The sequence below is a fragment of the Zonotrichia leucophrys genome, chromosome 3 (genome assembly GCF_028769735.1).
Source record: "Zonotrichia leucophrys gambelii isolate GWCS_2022_RI chromosome 3, RI_Zleu_2.0, whole genome shotgun sequence".
Classification (NCBI taxonomy): domain Eukaryota; kingdom Metazoa; phylum Chordata; class Aves; order Passeriformes; family Passerellidae; genus Zonotrichia; species Zonotrichia leucophrys.
The window spans coordinates 99,353,441-99,368,271 of NC_088172.1; the positions used below are offsets into that span (position 1 = coordinate 99,353,441).

Consider the following 14,831-nt stretch of genomic DNA (forward strand, 5'->3'; position numbering starts at 1 on the left):
CGCGGCGGCGCGGCTCGTGCTGCGCCCTGAGGATCGCGGGTTCGATTCCCGCTCCCGCCACCATCCCCCGCATCCCTGTCCCGCACCCCAGGGACACAGAGCGGGCTCCCGCGTCCTGGGAGAACCTGAGCTCAGCAGCTCTCCCGCACACAAATACGGGCCTCGTGATGCCACCTCCAGGCGGGCATTCCGGTGATGCTCCAGGACGAGGAGCGATGGCTGTAAACTGAACCATGAGAATTTCTAAACCACGAAAATTTCTAAAACATGAGAATTTCCACCCCGACATGAGGAAGAGCTGCTTCATATGAGGATGGCAGAGTAGGGAGGTCGTGGGGTCCCTCTCTGGGGACAGCCCAAACCCGCTCCTGTGTCACCTGCTCCAGGTGACCTTGCCTGGGCAGGGGTTGGAATGGCTATCTCCAAAGGTCCCTGCCAACCTCGACAATTCTTTCATTGTGTGTCCTCCAGCCCCTGGGGCTGCTGATAAAATCAAAGAAGAGGGATTAGATAAATTAGATCTGGATATTTTCTTTCCTACTCACAGTAGATAATTATCCTCTGCTATCAGCAGAGGGCATTGGCTCTGCAGCTTCCCTGGGAAAAGGAAGAGGAGACACTGAAGTAACTCCAAGTATTTGTCATTAATTTTATAGAGACTCTGCAATTAGGGATCACCCAAGGCAGGATGCGCAGCCCCGGGTGGGTTTGAGGCAGCTCGCAGTGTCACCCAGATATGCACGCCAGCATCTCACCCAACCCGAGATGCTGACACAGCTTTCATCCTGTGCTGCCCTTCTCCAGGCTGTCACACGTGTGCTGGGCAGGCTTTGCCTTCTCAGCCAGCCCTCCACAAGCCTGGAACTACCGGCGTGTCCGGTATCCCATCCCTGGGAATTTGGGGAAGGAGATAAAGAGATCTGTGTGAAGCACTAGATGGTGCTGCGAGCACACAGACACACAAAGCGGAATCTTTCCTCTTGCCGATCGCTCCCTCCAGCAGATCCAGACCAAACACCAGCGGTTCTGAGGCAGATCAGCGCGTTTGGTCCCCCCTGGGGAAAGATGGGGAGAAAACTCCATTCTGTGTCATTCACATTCTCTAAACAGACGCATAATTCTCCCTCTCCCAGGATTTTTCCTGGAGAAGCACAGAGCGAAGAAGAGAGAACAATTCTTATCTCTGTTCACTGCTCCTGTTGTTTGGCACCTGTGGAATGGGTTATGGAGATTGTTTACCCAAAGTGGTTTGTTAACTGGACACGGGTGAAAGTTGGTTTAAGTGATTAGCCAATCACTCAAAGCTGTGTCCTGGCTGTCCCAGACAGTCATGGATTTTTCTTTAGTATAGTTATATCTTTAGTATGTAATTATCTCTTTAGTATGTAATTTAGTATAGTATTAGTGTAATATAACATAGCTTAATAAAGCAATTTTTCAGACTTCTGAAATCATGGAGTCAGAGCACATTATTCCCAGTGCCTGCTTTTATTATACCATTCACCTGGAGAGTTCACCTGCATGTCCTGGTGGGTTGCCCCTCACCCTGCCTGGCACCTTGGCCCCGTTTGAAGGTGACCAGAAGGGAGGTGTGGAGTGGCATTCACCCCGTTCAGCAGAACTGCAAGGGCATCCTGGAGGAAATCAAATAAACAATTAAGGGTTATAAATAATAAGGCTAAAATTATAAATAAATAAATATTAAAAAATAATAAGTACTAAATATTAAGGACAATAAAAAATTAAGAGTTGACAGGGAAGAGTTATCCTAAGTGAAGTCAAGGGACTGTTTAACCCTGATCCTGCCTCTGTGAGGAGCTGACATAAGAAAGGCCACACAACCACTGCTTGATCTTCCAAATGTTTCCCAGCCTTGTGAGATTTGTGGCTCAGGGATTTCCTGCGTGCCATTAGCCTGGGGGGAATTTTTCTCCCAAGGATTTGTCCAGTTCCTCTGAAAAAACTGTTTTGTTTATATGTTATTTATTTATAGTGTTTGAGCAAAAGGTCTGCTTTGCAGGCTTCATCATAAATGTCAGGATAGTTGGAATTTTCTTACAGCCTCTGTTTCTGCAATCTCACCTCTAGGATGCCCCCAGCAATTTCTGTTCACAAGAGGAAAACTGGAGAAACTGGAGAACTCCAGAGGCACAGAAATGGTAAAGAAGAAAAGAATGGCCCAAGAAACCCCAGCCCTGGCAGTTCTGAGTGTCTCAGACTCTGAAATTCAGTGCCAAGCATTCAGGTGCCTGGCTTGTGACTTCAGGGCACCACAAAGAATTACATTTTCTTTTCTGGGCCATTTTGCATCAGATCCCTCTGAAAGGCAGAGGAAGTAGGTCAAACTCTGGTACCAGGCAGACATAAGTTATCTCTTCAGTGTCACAGGACCAAATGCTTCCCCTCAGATTGTGCTGACAGAGCCCTGAGCACTGAATCTCCCAGACTGTCTTGCTTTGGGCTCCATTTCTGACACATGCCTGAGATGTCTCCCTGCAAGATTTCCACCCTGCTAAGTGTCTCCAAAAGGGTGAGAAAACGTTGGACACACACAGGGAACACGATTGCTTACAGCCTGTGGGGGAGTCAGAACTGTTCTTGCACAAGCCTGGGTTTGTTGCTGCAGGAGACTTTACATTATCTGGTATTTGATATCTGATACCTCGAGAGTTTTGTAACAAAAACCCCTTCAGTGCTAGGTTATGCTGTCTGTATTGATGGCCCACTTTTCAATGCCACTGCACATAATCAGTGTGGCTGGGATGGCCCTGTTTGCATCCAGGCTGGAGGCTGCAGGCAGCCACTGCTGTGGCTCAGCTGTGCCTGCTTGCTTATCCCATTGGCATCCCTGAGACTGCACCAGTGTCAGGGAAAGGGATGTGGGATCCTGCACCCCCATCTAACTGAGCATTCTGCTGCCTTTTCTCTCCATGGAATAAATCACAGGGCTCTCTGTCCTGACTGGGGGTTCTAAAATATGTTTTGAATAGCTTAATAACTTCTCCTGGTTCCTGTCTCCTGGATGATCATTAACAGATGCAATCTCTTTGGCTGAATTTGGAGTGTTACTCCTGCAGGGTAGGGGTGCCCAGAGTTGGCCTCCTCCTCAGTCCCCCTAAATAATTTCACATTGCAGACCAGCACAGAGGTCTGTGTGAAGCAGCTCTGATGGTTCCTCTCTTCTTTAGAAAGGTCCCTTAAATAAACCTGCTTTGTCAGCTTTCCAGATGCCCAGGAAAGTAGATGTAGGAAGAGGAGGGGTTCAGAGAGGAGAAACAGCATTTGAGATTGCCTGGGAACATGACTGAGTAGCTCTCTCTCAGGAAAACCAGTGGTGTGACTGCATATCCTGAGTCTAGGGAAGATAATATTCCAAACCATTGGCACAGCCACAGCACTTGCCACAGTTAATACTTGGGTGCTTGCCAGGCTTTGAGGTTATTCACCCTGGCATTATGCCTGTTTTACTGTCCCCATGTGGCAACCAAGACACAAATCACCATGCAATGAAATTAGAGAGTGGGAAATTAAAAAAGGGTAAAAGGAGATTTGTTCTCGTGGCAAGTTAATTAAACTAGAGCCTACAGCCAAAGGCAGATGTTGTGGCAAAGTTATGCTGAAAGGAATTGCTTAGAGTTCTCCTAATTGCAAATGTTAAAAGGGACATAAAACAGTGAGCTTTGGAGATAAAGTCCATACCTAATTTATGATGACAGTGAGGAGTCATAACTTGGGGAAGAGATGATCTTCAGCCTCACCAGGGCTCCTTCACTTGAAATGCTCAGCCCAGTGAGCTGGAGGCAGAGGAGCACTTGCTGCATGGGCAGCTGTAGTCCATTCTTGGTTTCTGCTTCCTGCCAACAAGAATGAGAAATCGCACCCGAGGAAAAAGCAGAGTCTCCAAAACCCTGAGCCAATCCCCCAGCCATTCAGTCAGCCTTTGGCAGAGCTTGTGAGAAATGATGGTAAACCCCCTCATGGGCTACCTGGCTTCCTTTTTTTGTGTGGATTCTGCTTTGTCTCCCAAGCACCATCTTTCCCCTTTGTGGTGCAGTTAATCCTCCTGCCCGTGTGCCTGCCACTGTAAAAGGCTCTGCTGCCAGAGGAAGGAGGCACCAGCTGCAGCACTGAAAGTGCTCAAGAGCAGAAACAAGGAGAGAGATTTGCAAAGTTCATGCTCAGAGATGCGTGTGTGCCAATGCCAAGCTGCAGCCTTGCGGAGGAGTTTAATTAAGGATGGCAGCTTCCCCTGCTGAAGCTGTAATCCCAAACACATGTTGTCCCCACACAGGCTCAAAGCCAGGCTCTGACTCCTGACTAGGGCACCCTAGGGCAGATGCCACATCCCTGGGGTGGCAGCTCCCTGCCCTACCTGTGCCATCAGTCTGGGTGTGCTCTGGCCCAGAAGAGCTGCCAAAATACAAATTGGGCAGCACAAGATACCAGCTGGAGGGTCTGTGTGTGGTTCCCAGTTTGGGTCCTTGAAAATGAATAAAGAAAAGCTAAACAGAAGAGCCAGAGGGCTAAAAGGGACAGAGTGGCCAATGAAACTCTCAGTAGCACTGTGCTATTGAGGTAAAGAAGAAAATGGCATTTCTGCAGTCCTGTGGGTGCTCTGTGGTAGATTGAGGCTGCACAGGCTCTTTGCAGAGATGCCACTGAAAAAAATCCATCTTTGAAATGGGGATTTCTTAGAGCATTCTGTTAAAGAGCAGTGAAACTGCACAGGGAATTGAAACATGTCCAATTAAAGACCCACCAGCCCCCATGATTTATCCAAAATCTAAATCCCATCTGATTTTGATGGAGACAGACAGCTGAGACTTTGATTTCCCAATGAAAACAGACTTGACTTTGCTTGTACCCACACTGGCTCCTTTTGCCCGGCAAAGCCCTGAGGCATTTGTTGGGTCCTCTGCAGCCCAGGTGAGCAGCAGGAAGTTTTTTCTGGTCTTTGAGCATCCATTATGAGACTGATTCCAGTCATTCATGAAAAGCAACAAACGGGTGGTGACAGTGGAGGCTGCACCACCCCATAATTCACCTCCCTTGCCTCTTGCTGAGAAGGTTTCCTGTTACACCAGGCAGAGCTGTCATCATCACTCTACTTACAGGCTCTCTCTCATTCTCAGCTGCCTTCAGACAGAAATGTCTCCAATTCCAGGAGCTGTGAATGCCCTCTTTCCTCAATTGCCAAAAATCTGCATGGTACTACCTGCCTATAGACCCCTGGGTTTAGCTAAGAGCTCAGCAGTGGTTACACTATTTGGAAGTGCTAAATATTTCTACCTGAGTCATAACTTGCAAGAAAGTCAATCTAGCTCCTCTGTAACCCACTGCTTTCAGAAAACTGAACTTTTTGTAAATGCCACAATAAGCACTGACCACTTACCTAATAAAATTTGCTTTCTGAAGTATTTCTCAGCTCTCTTACAACCTCCCAGCTTCATGTCAAGAAGTATCTCTGAGTGTGGATTTGATATTGGCAGTCTTCTTTTGAATTGTGTATTCATGATGGGGAATCTCAGCTCTCCTTTGTGACTAATTACTGCTAGGGGATGTCCGGATTAAATGATAATTGTTTTCTTTGTCCTAATAAAAATACACTTTCTAAGTGCATCTGATGCATTCACAAATATACAAAATATTCAGTCCCTAATCTGATCCATTCACAAATATACAAAATACTCAGTCCCCAATCCAGGTAGCTCTCATTTATTCAGGTTTCTGATTCTGAAGGCAAATGGATGGCACAGAGAGGGGAGGGTGGCAGCAGAGCCCAGGAGCCCTGAGTCTGCCCTCCTCATCCTGGAGAACAATGTCAACACTGAGGAACCACGCTCCAGTGTTGCTCTAATTAGAGCAAACAAGCTACAATCAGATTAATTTTATTTGCACTATGCAAATAAAACTATGCCTAAAACACCGCAGAGCAAAAGCACACAGCGCACTGGTAATAGATGGCAGAAAATAAAGCAAGCAATGATAAAAGCTGTTTGATAAACACATCAGCCTGGCCAAAGCACATTTCAGAGGAAGATGTTTGTTTTCAGTAAACTCTCCAGCTACCAAGTGAACTTTACAGAGGATTAGCAGAGCTGGAAAACTGAGTCCTCTTTTCACCCAGAGAAAAGCTGCACAAGGGCAGTACAAGGCCAGTATTGCCACTGATAAATCTTATTTCTGGGCACACTGACCTCTTGCTGGGGGTGGGAGGGGATGGAGCTCTTTGCTGAGGTCCCAGGCAGGCAGAGCTGGGGGTGCTGAGAGGGGGAACATCCCTGCTGAGACCGGGCACCAACCTGGGGAGGGCCTGGCACACATTCTGGCAACTAATTTTAGGTGCAATCAACTTTCAATTACCTACAGGGAGCTTAGATGTTCCTTGTCGCAGGCATCTTTTCATGAAAAATCTTTTCCTTAGGATTTTTCCTCCTGAGAAGCTGAAAGGCCTCAGGAACAAAATGTAAACAATGGTTATCTGCTGCTGTGGAATGCAACAGGTGCATCTGTGATTGGTCTCATAGAGTTGTTTCTAATTAATGGGCAATCACAGCTGGCTCGTACAGAGAGCCGAGCCACAAACCTTTGTTATCATTCTTTGCTATTCTATTCTTAGCTGGGCTTCTGGTGAAAGCTTTTCTTCTATTCTTTTAGTATAGTTTTAATATAATACATATCATAAAATAATAAATCAAGCCTTCTGAAACACGGAGTCAACATTCTCGTCTCTTCCCTCATCCTGGAACCCCTGTGAACACGGTCACAGTCCCTGACTTGCCCCAGCACTGCTGGCCATGGTGCAGTGCTGTGGAGGGAGATGCAGGGGACGAGCAGCTCTTGCCCTCCTCGATGCACTGGCTGCTGCAGAGAAATCACCTTTGGCATTTCCCAAAGTTTGCTGAGCAGGTCCTGCCTACAGGTGCTGTCTCATCCCTGCTTTAGCTCTGCCTGGATATGGGAGTCATTCTCACCTGCCCCAGGGCCAGCTTTGGCAGAGGCCTCGTTGCTATTCTCAGCCTCCTGTGCTGATGCCATGCTCTACAGTTTCCCTTCACAAACTGCCTTTGGAAAGGGCTGCCCTCCTTTGCAGTGCCAGCTAACTGCAGGCACCAGCAATCATCTGTTTCACTGAAGAGCCAGCAAATCAATGGCCTCTGGGAGAGATCCTGGAGTCCTGTGGTCTTCCCTCTATCGAGGCTGCAAGTGTGGCTGCTCATTTGTTGTTGTGTGCATGCCTATGCCAGTGGCTGCTCATTAAGTGGGACCCACCATCGTTACTGCTGATGGCAAGGAATGCTCAGACCCCCCACGGATCTGAGAGCCTCTAGGAATAAATGGGATGTGATCATTTTCATTATCTCCTTTTCAAGCATCATGAGTTCAGTGACCAAAACCAGCAGGGAATGTGGATCAAGGAACTTGCATTTCCTAGCCAAGGGAAAGCGTATCAAAATCAATTAACTAGGGCATGAAATAGTTGTGGCTCTCCCAAAGGAAAATACTGTTTAGCTTAATTGTTCTGCAACTAGTGTTAATGAGTTATCATGACTCATATTTTCTATTTACATCCCCTGGAATCAAAATGGGCCAGAGTGTGCCACTGTATGCATCTCAGGACAAAGCAGAAAAAGGAAAATAAATGTATAGGAGCACTTTGGTTTCTACCAGCTTTCATGAGGCAGAGTTTTCATACTGCTTCTCAATTTTTGGCCTCCTGACACCTCAGAGGTCAGAGCGTCTGAGGTGTCAGGAAAGCTCTGACTGAACTTCCAGCTGCTGCAACAGGCCCTAGTCCTGATGCAGCAGTAATTTTGAGCTTGCTCAAGTCTGCTCTGCCTGTCTGGAGTCAAACACACACTTAACAAGTCTGTTGGCTCCTCAAACCTGACACCCAGCACATATTTCCTTCCCAGCTGTGCATCACACACTGTTTATCAAGGTAACTCCAGCACCCAAAAGTGTGAGCATCAGCAGGAGAACAGACTGGCTGCAGCTCTTCAGATACTCCAGAGCACAGTTCCCCTTACTCACAGCTCCTCAAGGTTTCCTCTTTCATGGACATCACTCTGATGATCCCACATTGCTGCCACTGCCATCAGGTGACCAAAGCAGGCAGCCAAATCCAGAGCACAGTGACAGGATTGCAGCCTGTATTCTGGATTTGGCTTTGATTTATCACACCTGCCAGTCCTCAAGGGGATCTGCATTCCTCAGGGGATCAGCACTTAACATCACATATCAAATCCACCTGGAAGGACAAAGGGACATCTCAGTCATGACCACCACAAAGTGTTAGGGCACTTAGAGGGTTTTTCAAAAGGAATTTGGACAATTGTATTTGGAAACCTGTCTGGCGATGTTTCCCTTTGGCTCCTCCCAGTGACAAACCTGGTCTGAATTCACTGATCTGTGCAAAGCTGTGAGCCATGTTTGACTCTCAGATCAAACAGGATTTTTGCACATTTTTGATCCTCAGTGAACCAATGATCTGAGCCAGCAGCTCAGACTCACTCAGCTGGAGTCACAATATCTGAACTCTCAGTCTGGATATGCATCCTGCATCCTCTGCCCATCTTTTTTTCTTCATGTGACACAAACTCTGTTAATTGGGAGTGTTTAGAGAAGATGGAGCCAGACCCTTTGGAGAAGTGTACAGCAGAAGGATGAATGGTGATAGATTTAAAACAAAAAAGAGGTTGTGGTTTTGATAGGAGGAAAAAAGGATTACCATGAGCGTGATGAAGCCAATTGAACAGAGAGGCTGTGGGATCTCCATCCTTGGAGATAATTCAAAATTCAGCTGAATGAGGCCCTAAGCATCCTGCTGCTGCTGGACTAGATTTGAGCAGAGGCCAGCAGTGGTCCCTTTCCATTCACCCCAGCCTGTGACTCTGTTATGAAGCCTCTTAGCAGCACATGGAAAAAAATTGTACTAATCTCCACTTTTTTTTTAATGGAGCAGCAATTCTTGTGTTCCTGGTGAAGAACTGAGGGGGTAATAGGCATTTGATATGCTACCAAGGAGAAAGAGACATAAACCACATATAAGCCTAGAGATCAAATCCTCGCAGTAGCTGAGCACATGCATTGAGCTTAATGGAATTTGAGGCTGTCCATCATTTTGTAATACAAGTTTTTAGGAAAGAGAAGCAACATGAGATCCTCTTCACACTAATGTGCATGGCAAAATGTCCAGCAGGCTCAGTGAATGCAAGCAGGGATGGGTGCCTCAATTTTCAAGCTCAGCACATGCATAGTGGTGGAGTCTGACAAAATTGTGTGCAATTTTGTATCTAAAACCAGAAAGCCCAAAGGTGCACAGAGGTGGCATTTCCTGAAGGGAAGATGAAATTGGAACCATTTCCCTTCACTTCCCTCCTGGTGGCCTCAGCTGTTCTGGGTGCCTTTTCTGACTTCCAGTGACTTTTGCAGAAAAACCTATTTTCACTCTGGGCTTCAAAACCTGCTCAAACTTTTCTTCATCGTGAGCAAAGACACAAACACCAGCTTGTCTCTCTTCTGTCAAGGAACATGCAGTGCCAGACATGAAGCATCAGATTCTTTATTCTCAATTGAGGCTAATTAGTGTAATTAGAAAAGAAATCCACCGGGTATTTGAAACAGAAATTGCGTGAACTGAGAATCAGAGCAGCATTCCATGAAGGAACTGGACTGCCTGATACAACCCCAGAAGTTTCCAAATGCTTCTTTGGACATTTCATTTTTGGGTGAGGAGGAGAGCCCATTGAAAGCAGCTTCTTCAGCAGCTTCTTCAGCTTGCTTTACAAGCAGAAGGACTCCAATCTTCTAAGAACTTCCAAAAAAACCCCCACACTTGCAGAAAGCTTGGTTCTGCCCTTCTGAGCCTGACCCCTGCCCTGATGCACTTGTGAAAACCACCTATCACTTGTTTTAAAATTTTAAAAGTTGTAAATTTTAAAAGTTTAACAGTAATAAAATGGTTATAAAAATAGTAATATAATTAGAGCAATAAGAATTTGGACAATCAGAGTTAGGACAATAAAGGATAACAAAAAAGCAGAGAATGAAAAGCTTTTGGATGCTTTCCTCTTGAAAGCATGGTCACTAAAAAAGGATTAACTCTTAAAAGCAATAACCTGTTGCATATTCAAATATCTCATACATGATTCAAAAATTCTTTTTAAACAAAAGGTGTTTTCTGGTTATTGTCAACTTCCCTCCACTCATCTTGTAAATCATGGTCAGATTCCATGGAGTCTGCAAGGAGACTGGGTCTTCCCAACAAGGAGGCAATAATTCTTCTCTTTGGGATCTCAGTGTCTTGTTGCTGTTATCTCTGTGCAAAGAATTTCTTGATTATCTCAACTCTTTCTTGAGCTAGTTAAAAAGCATCTTACATAGCATAGTTTCTCTTTTAACATTATGTTTTAACCAAAAACTGTATTTAACACACTACTTAAGAAAATTAATACAGCATAACTTTCTAACATAACACATATAACATTCATTTTAATATTTGCAAAAAACCAATCATATAATACACATTTTTCACACTCTACCTGTGGATGCTGTGCTCTGTGGGTAATCAAAGCACCACTGGTTGCATCAAAACAAGAGCTCCTACTTCTCCAGCTGGTGAATCTTGACAACAAAACTGAGTTCCAGTGCAGCATTCCTCCTATGGCAGATGCAATGCTTTTGGGAGTGAGAAATTATCACCTCTGGCTTTTAGCAGGGGTTTTGGTGTTGGTCATATGAAGAGCAAGATGCTGCAAAGAAACAAAGCAGCAGATAAGGAAGAGGATAAATAGGAGGAGGGTGAAAAGAACAGAAGAGCAACACAGAAAAAAGAGAACCATGAAGGACAATGCAAGATCCAGAACTGGGCTGCAGAGCAGCACTTCCCCACATGCTAGACATAAATTTGAGTCTGGGGCTCAGGCTCCAGTACTTCCTTGAGTTCTGAGAGATCCTCAAGATCTGAGACCTGCATTTATGGCTGGCGGCTGATTTTACAGCTGGCCAAAACAAGCTCCACATCCCACTGCAACCTGACTGTGGAGAAAGATGCCTGTCAGACCAGTGTCCTGGATTGCCAAGCAAATTGTATTCTATTTGCCATCTCCTTGAATGCCACTGCATGACTGATAAGAACTGCAGCATCCCATTGGGAGATGCTCTGCCCAGAGGGAGGAGCCAACCATTCCTACTGGGATATAATCTGGAGATTCTGGAACACCAGCACAGCTTCTCCACTGGATTTCCCAGAGGAACAGCAGCTGCCTTTTCTTCCACTGGATCTTCAGAGGAATACTGCACTCCTTTCTCCAGGATCCCTGCTCCAGCAGAACCACCCCTGACACTGCCAGAGGGCTGCAGCCACAATTCCAATGGGACTGCCACCAACACCCTGACCCACAGGGTGTCAGGTTGGGTTCTGACTCTGTCAGTGTTGGTTTGGTTTACTGCATTGTTTATTTTATCTTTTTATTTTCTTCCCTAATAAAGAACTGTGATTCTTGCTCCCATATTTTTGCCCGAGAGCCCCGTAATTTCAAATTTATAACAATTCAGAGGGAGGGGCTTTACATTTTCCATTTCAGGGGAGGCTCCTGCCTTCCTTAGCAGACACCTGTCTTTCCAAACCAAGACACCCAGACAGACAGCTTTTGGCCTGGACACAATTCTTCTCTTCCACTCTCAGATTTTTTTTTTTTTTTTTTTTTTTTTGTGACATGAAGCTAAATTCCCTTGCTTAATGGTAAAGATCAAATGGATTTGTACTGAACAGAAGGGAGAGGTATTGCATAAGGACTTGTTCCTGTGTTCTTTGATTAGCCTGCCTATTAGCCTTTATCTCAGACTCTTGGAAACACCAGCTTTCTATCAAAAGGAAATGTCACTACTTTAACTAATATACATTTTTATTTCCTTTGCAAGAAGCTCTAATTAACTTTTTTTTTTCTCAGTTCAGCACAGCTTTAAAAAGAATATTTAATGTCAGGCATTAAAGTTTCCATATTGGCTTGCAAAGGAAATCTTGACTCACAGAGATTTTCAGCAAGAGAAATAAAAGGCAGACTATGCCTCCCTTTCCTGCCCTGCAGAAGAAAGGATTTGAACCCATTCCACAGGTGATTTTATAACTGAAAGGAGCTCTTTCCATCCAGTCCTTCCTGAAAAACTCCAAGTGATGGGAGAGCTGCCTCCAGCACCCACAACCTCCAGCATCCTCATCCTCCTCTCAAAGAAATGCTGAATCTGGCAGGCCTGTGGCTCTCCCCGGTCCAAAGTCAGGGAAAGCTGCCAAATGCATGCAATCAATGTTTTACATTTTTCCCCAGCTAAATAATTCTCCAGCTTTACAGATCAAGCAAGAGGCATTAAAATTGCATTGCAGCGCTGAATGCCAGGCCCTCTGAAACAGAGGGCTTAAAATTGTAACAAATCTGTTGAACACTTGTTTAATTTTGTGTGTCTGCTTAAACTCCCCGACTGCAGACTTCAAGTGTAAGCACATGCTTTGAGAAAAAGCAATTCCAGTATAGCAGAATCAGGGCCATCTGAGGCACTGCTCCCATTCCATAGCAGTCCATGCAATCTCCAGATCTGAGCCATCTCCTGCCACCCCATGGCAGCCTGATGGCTGATGCAAGACCTGTTTGAGAAACATTCTTTTTAACCACTATTAGGGTTATTATTAACATCACAATACAGTTTATAGGAAGGCACAGACTGCCACATGGCAGGAAAGTCAAAAGGATTTTTTTGAGGACTACATTCAACAAGAGTTTGCCAGATGGGAACAGATCCCACTCTCCTACTGATTATCTTGTCCACCTCCACCTTAGTGAGGGAAAGGTCTGAGGTTGTGAGCTGAAAGAAGCTGTAGTAATGCAAAGCAGTACCAGGAGCCAGGCAGCACAGCTGAATAGTCAAGTTTTTGTCAGAATGGGGGCACACAAATGTTAACAGGAATCCCCAAGGCCATATCCCTTTCCCAACCCTGCCTCAGTGTGAACTGGTATTGTGAAGTGTGAAGATTTCCATCTGAGTTAACTTTTTTTTTTTTTTAACACAGCAAACACTGCTTTTATCTAGGGGAATATCTGGTAATCTACTAAGCCATTTTACTGCCTGTGCAAGGAACATTTGAATACAGCTAATTGCTAAAAATAGCCCCAATTTTCAGCAGCAGAGGAGCTGGCAGTTCTTTCAAGCCACATTAAAAATACAGCCTGAGTGTGACTTCAGCAGACATGCTGCTGCTGCCAGAGTGAGTGGGGCTGCCTTGGCCCTGCTTGGGATTTCCTCCAACACATCACTCAGCTCCTGGGTCCCAGGGTGAGCTACCAGGTCTAAAAACGTGACTGCAGTGGCAGCCATGTACCTCATCCTGTCTGTGGCTTCCTCTGTGCAGATCTGCATGTTTCCCACTTTCAGGATGTGAAAAATGTGTATTTTATAATTGGCTTTTCACAAATATTGAAATTAATATTATATGTGTTGTGTTAGAATCAGTGCCAGGCTGTGTTGGGACTCTGGAAGGGGTCACGAGTTTTCATTAGTATCTTGTTAAGCCATCTGTCTGTATCCTTTCAAAAATATAATATAATACAATACAACACAATATAATATAACATGACATGATATGATATAATATGTAATATGGTAGAATATAATATAATTGAATATAATATCGAATATAATAACAAATATAATATAATAATTAATTAGCCTTCTAAGAACATGGAGTCAGATTCATCATTCTTTCCTGTCACAGAGAACCCTGGAAATACCACACCAGGGACCAAAGCCTCCCCTCTGACCCTGCACAAAGGCTGAGCTCCAGTGTTGTAGGCACATCACACCATGAGGATAAGCCTGGCCTAACAGCAGTGTCTGCTTATCGAAATATTCTTGAAATATTCCTATTCCTTGCATTGTTCCCAGAAAATCCAATACAGCCTGCCTGGTAAACTTTCTCACATTAGTCGAAATGACATATTGATCACTAATTAAACCTAATGATGGTTGTTGCTGCTAGCTGAATGCAGCAGCTGCCCAGCCTGGGTGCTGCAGGAACACAGACAATCCCTGCTCCTGCCTCAAGGACTGCTCCTCCTGATTTAATACACAAAAATACCAGGATTCAAATATTAAAGCTCAGCAGATTAATTCAGTGGTGTTACACTGAGAGTGTAGAGCAGGCAAAAATCACCTCTGCCTCCCCATTGCAGCACACACAGTGGCTGCTCTCACTCTCTCCCTCCACACTCTGGCAGGGCAGCAGCCTTTCCTTTTCTGGTCATACCCTAGACACATGGCAGTGGTGCCAGGAATGTGACATTCCCACTGCTGCCACATGGATACAAAATGCCTTGTAAATGGGTTTGGGCTGACCAACTCCCTTAGCCCCATAGAGCCAAGAGTACAGGCACAACATCTGTGGTGTTTGGGAGTGGATAGGAGTGTCCCAGCTCAGCTGGGGCTGGCAGGGCTCAGGAGCATTACCATGTGCTTCAGGGCACAGGCAGATGAGCTTCCTCCCAAAATAACACACATGCATCATCACGCGTGCACACATTGAGCAGCTCTCAGTGTTTCCCCTCAGCGGAGATTTGTTTTGTCCATGTTGCCAAAATTCCTTCTCCCTAAAAATACCCACCCTTTCCAATCCCATCCCATGCGCTGGGATGTGTCCTGGGTGCCAGGGCAGCTTGGCAGGGAGCAGCACCAGCAGAGCTCTGTCCCTGTCACTCCAGCATTGCCTCTCTGCACACATCTGGGAGGGTCAGGTTCTGCTTGCTGAACTCCACACTGCACCCTCACAAAGCATCTTCTGC

At 45.5% G+C, this 14,831-nt stretch overlaps 1 long non-coding RNA gene across 2 annotated transcripts in view; it reads right to left on the reverse strand.

Moving 5' to 3' along the window:
* Nucleotides 1-9,555: 9,555 nt before the first annotated feature.
* Nucleotides 9,556-14,831, reverse strand: part of LOC135446070 (uncharacterized) — a 42,582-nt gene continuing 37,306 nt past the window's right edge. For both annotated transcript variants that reach the window (XR_010439664.1, XR_010439665.1), the window contains 3 exons: nucleotides 14,654-14,827; nucleotides 10,545-10,754; nucleotides 9,556-10,321 (listed from right to left, as the gene is read on the reverse strand). This is a non-coding gene — a long non-coding RNA (uncharacterized LOC135446070). The remainder of the gene's footprint in view (nucleotides 10,322-10,544; nucleotides 10,755-14,653; nucleotides 14,828-14,831) is intronic.